We start from the raw sequence: 11884 nt of genomic DNA on the forward strand, positions 1-11884 counted from the left end.
CCATACCTCCTATTCAGAGCTATACACCGTCATCACTGCAGGTGACAACATGCTTTATACCTGTTCAGACTATAACACAGTCCATCACTGCAGGTGACAACGCTTGGTTTTATACCTGTTCAGACTATACACAGTCCAGCACTTGCAGTGACAACCTTGGCTTTATACCTGTTCAGACTATACACAGTCCAGCACTGCAGGTGACAACCTTGGTTTATATCCTGTTAAGACTATACCCACAGTTCCATCACAGCAGGGTGACAACCTTGGCTTTATACGCTGTTTCAGAATACACAGTCCAGCACTTGCAGGTGACAACCTTGGCTTAACCTGTTCAACTATACAACAAGTCCCAGCACTGCAGGTGACAACCTTGGCTTTATACCTGTCAGACTACACAGTCCAGGCACTGCAGTGAAACCTTGGCTTATACCTGTTAAAGACTATACACAGTCCATCACAGCAGTGTGACAACCTTGGCTTGTATAACCTGTTCAGACTATTTTACACAGTCCCCAGCCACAGGTAGGTGGCGGTTGTTTGTACCTTATCAGTTTGTTTACAAACCGGCCATACACATATGAGTAGAAGAAGAAATTGACTACTTTTTAAATGGAGATAGCCCTCAATTAGCACTTCCCATGCAGTCACATAAGTATAGATGCAAAGATTTAGGGGTGGGTCTCGTTCAAAGCTGTGTGATGACTGCTAGCGGGTGGGCCTGTTGATTGAATTTGGACCGCTTGGCTGATACTACCAGAACGTAATGTCGATTGTTTAAACAATTAGGGCATAAAATGATATTGAGCATCTTCCGGTTCCCTGGGACATTAAACCAGTTTGGCCTCGATCACATCGATTGTATCACACACACCAACACAGGTTCGTAATGGACTGACATTTACAAAACAAAAAATGTGCTGAACTGGCCGAACACGGAGGAAATGACCAGTCAGCATTTAAATATTCCATGGAGCAGGATGTCGTGAGTAACTTTTTCCATTGAGTCCCTGGTGATGGAACCCATATTCACAGATCTCCATTGGCTATGAACTCAACACAATTCTCCTGAACAACAATGGAGACAGACGGAGAGCTGGAGCTGCAAAGCAGCCCGACAGAAGGACGACACAACATTGGTTACTGTTATTTGGCAACAAGTGATAAGCGAAAATGATTTTCCTTAACAGCAAGAAGTAGTAAGGCGTTCGCAGTGTGCCAGACGTGGGTTGATCAACGGCTGTTTTTCCGTCACAGCGCGAAAGGTCTGCAATCTTTCAGGTGTTGCCAAAGTGTTGCAGAGGCGAGCGCCTTGTTGAATGTTACAGTTTAGATAAGTGTCCACACAACCCAAGCATCTAATTGTGCTGATAATGAGTCCATTGTGTCAATCGTGAGCAGAAAAATGTTTTCATATTACAGAAATCTTCTGCGTAAACAATTATTTGAAATTAATTTAAGTAATTTAATAAACTTTCAGTAGTCTTGAAGCAGACAATCAAATGCCTGTTAAAGTTTGTATGCGCTTTTCATAAGCACAAAACAAGTTCATAAAAAACCTTTAAATCCATGGTATATTTGATACAGCAGGCCAATGGGGTAGACAATAAGCACGATAAATGTCAGTACAAGTACAAGATACAGGAAGTGAGAGAAAAGGCTGTCTAAGCGACAAGAAGACAAGAGAAGGGGAAGATGAGATGAATAGAAGAGAGAGAAAGAGATGCTATGGATGCTATTGGACAAGGCGGGAGTAGGAAAAAAGAGGAGACAGGAGAAAACAAGGGATGAGAGAGGGAGGAGCAAGAGTGAGGGAGAGAGGGAGGGAGGAGAGGAGGGAGAGAGGAGTGAGGCGAGAGAGGGGGAGGCGAGGAGAGAAGCGGAGAGAGAGGGGAGGGAGGAGAAGAGTGAGGAAAAGAGTGAGGAGAAGAGGAAGGAAAGGGGTAAGGAGAGAGGGAGGAGAGGTATTGAGAGAGGGGAGGAAAAGAGGAAGGAGGGACGAGAGGGGGAGGAGGAGAGGAGTAAAGAGAGGAGGAGAGGAGATAGGAGATGATGGAGGAAGGAGAGAGGGAGGAGGAGCAAGGCAGCCAGGGTGCTAGATGATGATTGATGGATGGCTCCTCTTATCCTGAAGAGAGAGTGGGTGCCAAATGGACCCTATACTTTGCAGTGCAGCTAGGTCCGACCAGGGCCACATGGGGCTCTGAATAGGGATCATTTTTGGGGACAAAACACACAGATATCCTTATCACAGCTGGGAGATAGGAAGAAGGACAGGAGCAGAAATTAGATGGGAAGAGAACAAGGACAGGGGGATGAGAGGATGAGGAGGATGGAAGAGAAGATCATGAGGAATCACTCGAGGAGCTTGCAAGAGAGATCAGCTTTTATCACTGTCAGGGATACAGAGAAGACAGATGGAAACAAAGAGAGGAGACGAGGTGATGGGAAGAAGGTGAGAAGGGATGGTGAATAAGAGAGCGGGACAGGCGTAAAAAGAGGGGAGGAGGAGAGACAAGGAGAGAGGAGAGAAGAGAGAGGGAGAAGAGAGAGGGGAAGAATGGAGAGGACAGAAGAGAGGGGAGGAGAGAGACACGAGGAGAGTGACGAGGGAAAGAAGAGGGGAGAAGAGAGAGGACAGAAGAGAGCAGGACAGAAGAGAGAGGACAGAGAGGAGGACAGAAGAGAGAGGGGAAGTGGAGAGAGGGAAGAGAGAGAGGAGAAGAGAAGAGGGGAGGTAGTGAGTAGGGAAGAGAGAGAGTAGAAGAGAGAGGGGAGGGTGAGTGAGAGGGAAGAGAGCAGGGGAGAAGAGAGAGGAGGAGAAGGAAGGAGAGAAGAGAGAGGAGAGAGAGGAGGAGAGAAGAGAGAGGAAGTGAGAGAGAGGAAGAGAGAGAGGGAGAGAGAGAGAGGGAAAGAGAGGAGGGAAGAAGAAGAGAGGGAGAGAGAGAGGGAAGACGAGTGGGAGGGAGAGAGAGGGAAAGAGAGACGGAGGAGGAGAGAGAGAGAGAAGGAGAGAGAGGGGAAGTGGGGAGGAAGAGAGAGGGGAAGAAGAGAGGGGAAGAGAGAGAGGAGAACATAGAAAATAGATATCAGGATTAAGAGCTGCAAATTCGTTCCATGAACAAGGCCCTTCAATAGAGAGACGATATAACTCAAGGATATCCATACCACACACACACGACACTACAGTTCCAGTTGTTCAAAGCTGGCTTAGAGCCAGTTGGTAGCGTGAGAGATAGTAGTGGACACCACTTCACACCCGTTGCTGACCGTGTATAAACTCGAGCACCACAGCCATGCAATCACCATAGACAAACATTGGCAGTATAATGGCCTGTACTGATGAGGGAATGGTTGTGTGTGATGTGTGTGTTACCTGTACCACTGCTGATGTCTGCTTGCCTGCCACTTCTTGAAGTGAAGCGTTTGATGGCGACTGGTTGGCCACGGTAAACAGGCTCTATAGATTGATAGTTCCACTGCCCCCCTGGCCCAGGATATCACTTCTCTCCTCACTACACTCCTACTGAGCCTTCTCTTAGGAAAACCGACAACACACACACACACAGTATTATGTGTATGCACGTCACACACACAAACATTATAAAACATCCAGCTGGTTCTTCTCTAGGAACAACCTACACACACACACACCACACAGTATTATAGTTATGCACGTCACACACACAAACATTATAAACACACTCCAGCTGTTCTTCTCTAGGAACAACCTACACACACACACACAGTATTATGTGCACGTCACACACACAAACATTTATAAACACACTCCAGTGGTTCTTCTACAGAAACAACCCAATATAACACAAACACTACATACATGATACTATTATACTCATTAGAGTACATGATACTATGTATACTCATAGAGTCATGATACTATGTATACCTCATAGAGTACATGATACTATGTTAACTCATAGATACATGATACTATGATACCTCATAGAGTACATTGATACTAATGTATACCATAGAGTCATGATACTATGTTATACCTCATAGATTACATGATACTATGTATACCTCATAGAGTACAGATACTATGTATACCCTCATAGAGTACATTGATACTATGTACATTAGAGTACATGAGTACGATTGTATACCTCGAAGTACATGATACTATGTATACCTCATAGAGTACATGATACTATGATATCCTCGTAGAGTAATGATACTATGTATACCTCAAGAGTACCATGATACTATGTATACCTCAGTAGAGTACATGATACTATGTATACACCTCATGAGTACATGATACTATGTATACCTCATAGAGTACATGATTGTATACCTCATAGAGTACATGATACTATGTACACCTCATGGAGTACATGATACTATGTAACTCAAGAGTAACATGATACATGTACACTGTCGTAGCTGAATCAGAATTAGTTAGGTAACATTAGATAAATAAGATGTTTTTATTTACTTTCAAATATGCTTATGTGAAGATACTTGTCATTAGAATGTACTTTTGTCTTTTACATGCTGTAAATATGCAGGAATATCTAGAATGGAACATTGGCGGTCTTCATATGTGAACAGGTTTGAACATTGTCTTCATATGTGAATGTATCTGTTAAACCATGTGAAGGGCTCCACAATGTCTGTACTCCAGTCACTCCCTCCTTTTCCCATTGGGGGGAGGAGTATGGCAGTGTCTGGAACCATTGTATTACCCCTCTGATGTTGCACTAATCTTGAGATAGTATATGACCTAGAAGTCACTCCCCTCAGTGAGCTTGTCCAGGAGGGGAGAGAAGAGGGGGTRTATTTGAGATGGGAGTATCTAAAGTGGACAATTGATATATGCCATTGGATGAGGTAATGTTTTGGTACTATTAAGTAACAAGAACGAGAAGTAGAACCTCGTCTAAGAGACCAAACTGAACAATAATTTATAGCTAATGCTATCTGGCTATGGGATACTCCTCTCTCAAGTAAAAGGGCCTTTGTGAAGCTCCTAAGATCTGTGGTTCGTCATGTAAGTTAAGAGGGGTGTATCTTGGCTATAAAAGATCTTGGCATTCTCTTATAGGGACTCTCAGAATTCATTTATAGACACTGAATTGATCTGAGAGTCAAAGGGCTATGGTGAAGCTCATTTGATTAAAGATGAAGTTTAAATATAACTCTGACTTGTGTGTGGTTTGTAAACTCTCCTCATTTAATAATACAGGAAATTACCACGACAACACCTCATAGAGTACATGATACTATGTATACCTCACACAGAACATGATACTATGTATACCTCATAGAGTACATTATACTATGTATACCTCATACAGAACATGATACTATGTATACCTCATACAGAACATGATACTATGTATACCTCATAGAGAACATGATACTATGTATACCTCATAGAGAACATGATACTATGTATACCTCAGAGGACATGATACTATGTATACCTCATAGAGTACATGATACCTCAGAGTACATGATACTATGTATACCCCATACAGTACACACAAAGCCTCACTATCCATCACTAATGTAATTTTCATCTTTCAGCATTTATTTTTATTTAACCTTTATTTAACTACAGTAGGCATGTCAGTTAAGAACAAATTGTTATCAACAATGACGGCCTACCAAAAGGCCTCCTGCGGGGAAGGGGGCTGGGATTACAAATAATAATATAGCACAAAACACACGACACCACAACAAAACATAAAGAGAGACCTATAAGATAACAAAATTGCACGGCAGCAACACATGACAACACAGCATGGTAGMAACACAACATGACAACAACATGGTAGCAACATGGTAGTAGTACAACATGGTAGCAGCACAAAACATGGTACAAACATTTTAGGGCACAGACAACAGCACAAAGGGCAAGAAGGTAGAGGCTACAATGCATCATGCGAAGCAGCCACAATTGTCAGTAAGAGTGTCCATGATTGTATCTTTGAATGAAGAGATGGAGATAAAACTGTCCAGTTTGAGTGTTTTTTGCAGCTCGTTCCAGTCGCTAGCTGCAGCGAACTGAAAAGACGAGTGACCCAGGGATATGTGTGCTTTGGGGCCCTCTAACAGAATGTGACTGGCAAAACGGGTGTTGTATGTGGAGGATGAGGGCTGCAGTAGGTATCTCAGATAGCGGGAGTGAGGCCTAAGAGGGTTTTATTAATAAGCATCAACCAGTGGGTCTTGCGACGGATATACAGAGATGACCAGTGTACAGTTGAGTATAGAGTGCAGTGATGTGTCCTATAAGGAGCATTGGTGGCAAATCTCATGGCTGAATGGTAAAGAACATCTAGCCGCTCGAGAGCACCCTTATCTGCCGATCTATAAATTATGTCTCCGTAATCTAGCATGGGTAGGACGATCATCTGAATCAGGGTTAGTTTGGCAGCTGGGGTGAAAGAGGAGCGATTACGATAGAGGAAACCAAGTCTAGATTTAACCTTATCCTGCAGCTTTGATATGTGCTGAGAGAAGGACAGTGTACTGTCTAGCCATACTCTCAAGTACTTGTATGAGGTGACTACCTCAAGTTCTAAACCCTTAGAGGTATTGATCACACTGGTGGGGAGAGGGGCATTCTTCTTACCAAACCACATGTCCTTTGTTTTGAAGGTGTTCAGAACAAGGTTAAGGGCAGAGAAAGCTTGTTGGACACTAAGAAAGCTTTGTTGTAGAGCGTTTAACACAAAATCCGGGGAGGGGYCAGCTGAGTATAAGACTGTATCATCTGCATATAAATGGATGAGAGAGCTTCCTACTGCCTGAACTATATTGTTGATGTAAATTGAGAAGAGCGTGGGGCCTAGGATCGAGCCTTGGGGTACTCCCTTGTGTTCTGCCAGTCACATTCTGTTAAAGGTCCCAAAAGCACACACATCCCTGGGTCGCTCCTCTTTAAATAAAGGTTAAATAAAAAAAGAAACTCCCTTGGTGACAGGCAGTGGCTGAGACAGCAGATGTTCTGACTTTATGCACTGCACTCTTTGAGAGAGGTAGTTAGCAAACCAGGCCAAAGACACCAATAATCCTTAGCCGGCCCACAAGAACGGAATGGTCTACCGTATAATTTTTTGGGGCCAAGTCAATAAAAATAGCAGCACAACATTGCTTAGAATCACAGTCAATAGTGACATAATTTAGGACCTTTAAGGATGCAGTGACACATCCATAACCTGAGCGGAAACCTGATTGTATACCAGAGAGAATACTATAGACATCAGGGAAGCCAGTCAGTTTCCAATACTTTTGAAAAACAGGGCAAAATAGAAATTGGCCTATAACAGTTAGGATCAGCTTGATCTCCCCCTTTAAATAAAGGGCGCACCGTGGCAGCCTTCCAAGCACTGGGAACCTCCCCAGAGAGGAGAGACAGGTTAAAAGGTCAGAGACAGGCTTGGTGATGATAGGGGCTGCAACCTTAAAGAAGAAAGGATCTAAACCATCTGAMCCAGATGTTTTTTGGGGTGAAGTTTAAGGAGCTCCTTTAACACCAGACTCAGTGACCGACTGCAGGGAGAAACTTTGTAGCGGGGCAGGGGGAAAAGAGGGAGGAGCATCGGGACTAGTCKCATTAGAAGGGGTGGGAGATGAGGAAATGTTGGACGGGCAAGGATGCATGGCTGAGTCAAATAGGAATCCTGACTTAATGAAGTGGTGATTAAAGAGCTCAGCCATGTGCTTCTTGTCAGTAACAACCCCATCATCAACTTTAAGGGACATGGGCAGCTGTGAGGAGGGTTTATTCTCCAGGTCTTTAACTGTTTTCCAGAACTTCTCGTGATTAGACCCACAGAGAGAGAACTGCTCCTTAAAACCTCTTGACGCTAGGGGTCATATATATATATTTATATATWTWTTTTTAAACGTTCCCAACGTAAACGGACATTTTCTCTGGCCCAGATCGTAGAATATGCATATAATTTACAGATTAGGATAGAAAACACTCCAAGAAACTGTCAAAAATATTGTCTGTGAGTATAAAATACTTATTCTGCAGGCGAAAACCTGAGAAATATAACCCGGAGTGATATTTTCTGTAAGAATTCTGTGTTTCCTGGACCGCTTCTTCCATTTAAGGGTATCAACCAGATTCCTTTTCCATGGTTCCTCAGGCTGTAACCAGACTTATAATAGTTTCAGGCTTTATTTTGAAAAATGAGCAAGATGTTTCAAAAGAGGTCAGGTGTCCTCTGAATAGTTCCTGCGAGCGAGAGAGGGGCTCCCCATTTTCCTTTTGTCTCTTAAAGAATAGGTTATGGTCGGTTTGAATATTATCGATTATGTTTGTTAAAAACACTGAGATTGATTATAAAAAACATTTACATGTTCTACGACCATTACGGATACTTTTTTGGAATTGTCGAACAGAACAAGGCTGTAGTTTTCTCAACATAATGCGCAACCCAAATAGCGTTTTTTTGTGATAAAAGTAATATTTATCGAAAAAAAGAACATTTGTGTGTGTAACTGGGAGTCTCGTGAGTGGAAACATCTGAAGTTTATCAAAGGTAAGCGATTCATTTTATTGCTTTTTGACTTTCGTGACCATGATAATTTGGGTAGCTGTTGTAGCCATGGATTTGCTAACATCACAAAAGCTTGGATTTCTTTCGCTGTAAAGTATATTTTCAAAATCTGACACGTAGGTGGATTAACACAAGCTAAGCTGTGTTTTGGGTATATTTACTTGTGATTGCATGATTATAAAATATTTTTAGTAATATTTATGCATTTGGCGCCTGCAATTCTAGCGGTTGTTTAGGAAAGTGATCCCGTAAAAGGATCCGTAGCGCAGAGAAGTTAAAGTAACTGACTTTGGACTTCCGGATAGCCTGAGTGACTTTTTCCATTGCTGATGAAGCATCCCTGAGTATGTGTGTGCAGAGCCTTTCGCAATGCAATTCTTGCGGTGGAATAACTCTGCCAGATCAGGTCGAACAGGGGCCAAATTGTTTTTATTCTCATTTTCTTTAAGTGTGGGCATGTTTGTTACACATACATGAAAATATCCAAATGAAGGTCAATTTACGAGCCATGGTATGAGGAGCTTGCTCACATGCTACTGTCGAACCTCAACTCTAACCTGGATAACACTTGCACATCCTACAGCTCCTATGATACTATATAACCTCAATGTACTCACCTGGCGTCAACACATGCACCATACATTACTACAGCTACCTCCCTATCCCACCTCACGTCTACCTCTGGAGTCAACACATGCACCATACATTACTACATACTCCCTGTCCAACCTCAGCTTACCTCCTGGACATACACATGCACCATACATTACTACAGCTACTCCTGATCCCAACCTCAGATCTACCTCCTGGACATCAACATGCCCATCATTACTACAGTACCTCCCTGATCCCAATTCAACTCTACTCCTGGACGTCAACACATGCACCATACATTACTACAGTACCTCCCTGATCCCAACCTCAACTCTACCTCCTGGACTCAACACAATGCACCATACATTACACAGCTACCTCCTGACAACTCACTCTACCTCTGCGTAACACTGCACCATACCATTACACAGTACTCGCGATCCAACTCCTACCTTGGACATCATAGGGAAGAGAGTGAATTTGGGACACAAGTCCAAGTTTTTCATGTGAGATTTTAATGTAGAGCTCTATGTCAACAAACGGCACAACCGCTTAAATGAGCATAGAAAAAAAGCCTTGGTCAGCTGCCAATCTTAACTGCTCAGAGTTGACCATCTATCTGGAGCTGACTTCTGCTAGGGCCATATGTGAATGTAAGGCTGGGGAAACATTATTCATGGTCAATTTAATCTCAAACATGCTTTAAATTGCATTTCAGCAGAGTCACACAGCAGTGTTTGAGCTCGTTCCTGTGTGTGTATGTTCTGTGTGTCCATGTTTGTGCACGTTCCTGTGTGTGTGTGTGTGTGTCTACATAGCTGTGGTGTTAGCTGATGTCAATCGTGGCACAGTGTTTGAGGAAGTGATTATTTAGTCAATATCTCTTTGTTCTTACAGCAGCACTAAAAATGTGTTGCTAGATATCAAGAAATATTTGGGAGTGATTGTTGCCCAATGAACAGTAAATACGACAGCGGCCTGTAGTATTCAGAGATATACTTGTGTAATCAACCCTCAAGCACTGTGTGTGTGTGTGTGTGTGTGTGTGTGTGTGTGGTGTGTGTGTGTGTGTGTGTGTGTGTTGTGTGGTGTGTGTGTGTGTGTGTGTGTGTGTGTGTGTGTGTGTGTGTGTGTGTGTGTGTGTGTGTGGTTAACCTTAAGGGTCAACATACATCAACGGATGCGGTCACTGTTGAGAAATCAACTGAAACTCATTACGCAGCAAACGTTTGAAGGGCTTGTGTGTGTGTGTGTGTGTGTGTGTAGTGTGTGTGTGTGTGTGGTGTGTGTGTGTGTGTGTGTGTGGTGTGAGCGTGCGCAGGATTGCTGTACCTCTGTATGCGAGTGTGTGTGTACAGAGTATCTATGCCTGCAGTGTGTTCCATACTGTACATGTAACGGTCCTGTCAGTGAGGAGCCTAAGGAGACTCCTAGACTCCTAACAACACAGCAGGAAACCACAAGGCCTGTACTACACATTACTACAGGAGGACACAGGAGGACCACATAGTGCTCTACCTCTGACCAGGCATTGTGAGTGAACAAATGAACAATCAACCAAACAAATGTTTTCTCCAGTGCAAGAGCAAGCAATCTTTTGTTGTCCCTATTGACTAAATAGAGCCATCTATTCCGGTTATAACCAAAAGCTCAGCCTGAGTGTGGGTGACAGGTGAAGGGTCAAACGTGACAGATGATGGGCCAAAGGTTAGGGATAAGAGGTTTGTGGTTCCGAGGGTGTGTGTGTGTGTGCGAGCGCACGTTTGATAGCATGTTGGAGAGAATCGGTTCTAGCAAAGCTCAGCACAAAATGACTGACCTACAAATCATCAGGCATCCTAACTTCAACTTGAGAATACATTTAAACTAGTCTCCCATTGACGTCAATGCATGACTAAGAACAAATGTGACTTAAGTGAAAGACATGATTCACCCCTATGTGAAGAGGATTAGCCCATCTGTGCCGTGCCTTCCTCAGGCTCATCGTCTTGTGAAGTTACACTGAGTCTGGCTGAGTCTGCGATTGGATTTGATAATGATGGAAACTCCCTCCAGCCAATAGTWACACCAATCCTTATATGTCCATGATGGGTAGAGCAAGTGCACACTTCAGGAGAAGGGACGAGAATTGGGATACAGCATCTATACTGGGGGGGACAGCCGCGCAGCGCTAATAGGTCAACAGGTCAGGGGTTAGAGGTCAAGGGTCAGGGTGAAAGGTGAGAGGTTACCGTGAGGGGAAGTCGGTCATGAAAAGCTCTGGGACCAGCTCCTGAAGGGGGACAGGCTGGTCGGGGTGCTGGGGACACACTATGTACTCCTGGCCCATGGCAGCGATCACACAGTCCTCCATGTTGAAGAAGTGTCCTCCTCTTCCTCCCCCCTTTTCTCTSCCTAGCGGTGGGATAATCAGACCAAAAGATAAAGTTGACTTCAGAGTGCAAACTCGGTTTCACAGCAGTCCCATTACAAAAACAATATTATAGGTTGWTTTCAAATCAAATMACATTTTATTGGTCACATACACATGGTTAGCAGATGTTATTGCGAGTGTAGCGAAATGCTTGTGCTTCTAGTTCCGACAGTGCAGCAATATCTAACATGTAATCTAACAATTCCACAACAACTACCTAATACACACAAATCTAAGTAAAGGAATGGAATAAGAATATTTACATTTAAATATATGGATGAGCAATGACAGAGCTGCATAGGCAAGATGCAATAGAAGGTATCAAATACAG

The 11884-nt window shown here is 43.4% G+C and overlaps 1 long non-coding RNA gene across 1 annotated transcript; it reads right to left on the reverse strand.

The window, feature by feature from the left end:
* Positions 1–3426: 3426 nt before the first annotated feature.
* Positions 3427–11530, reverse strand: LOC139027133 (uncharacterized). Its single transcript, XR_011479177.1, has 3 exons — positions 11372–11530; positions 3611–3638; positions 3427–3520 (listed from the first exon to the last, which is right to left on the reverse strand). It is a non-coding gene; the product is annotated as an uncharacterized lncRNA (long non-coding RNA).
* Between the last annotated feature and the right edge of the window lie 354 nt (positions 11531–11884).

This window comes from Salvelinus sp. IW2-2015, unplaced genomic scaffold (genome assembly GCF_002910315.2).
Source record: "Salvelinus sp. IW2-2015 unplaced genomic scaffold, ASM291031v2 Un_scaffold7649, whole genome shotgun sequence".
NCBI classification, from domain to species: domain Eukaryota; kingdom Metazoa; phylum Chordata; class Actinopteri; order Salmoniformes; family Salmonidae; genus Salvelinus; species Salvelinus sp. IW2-2015.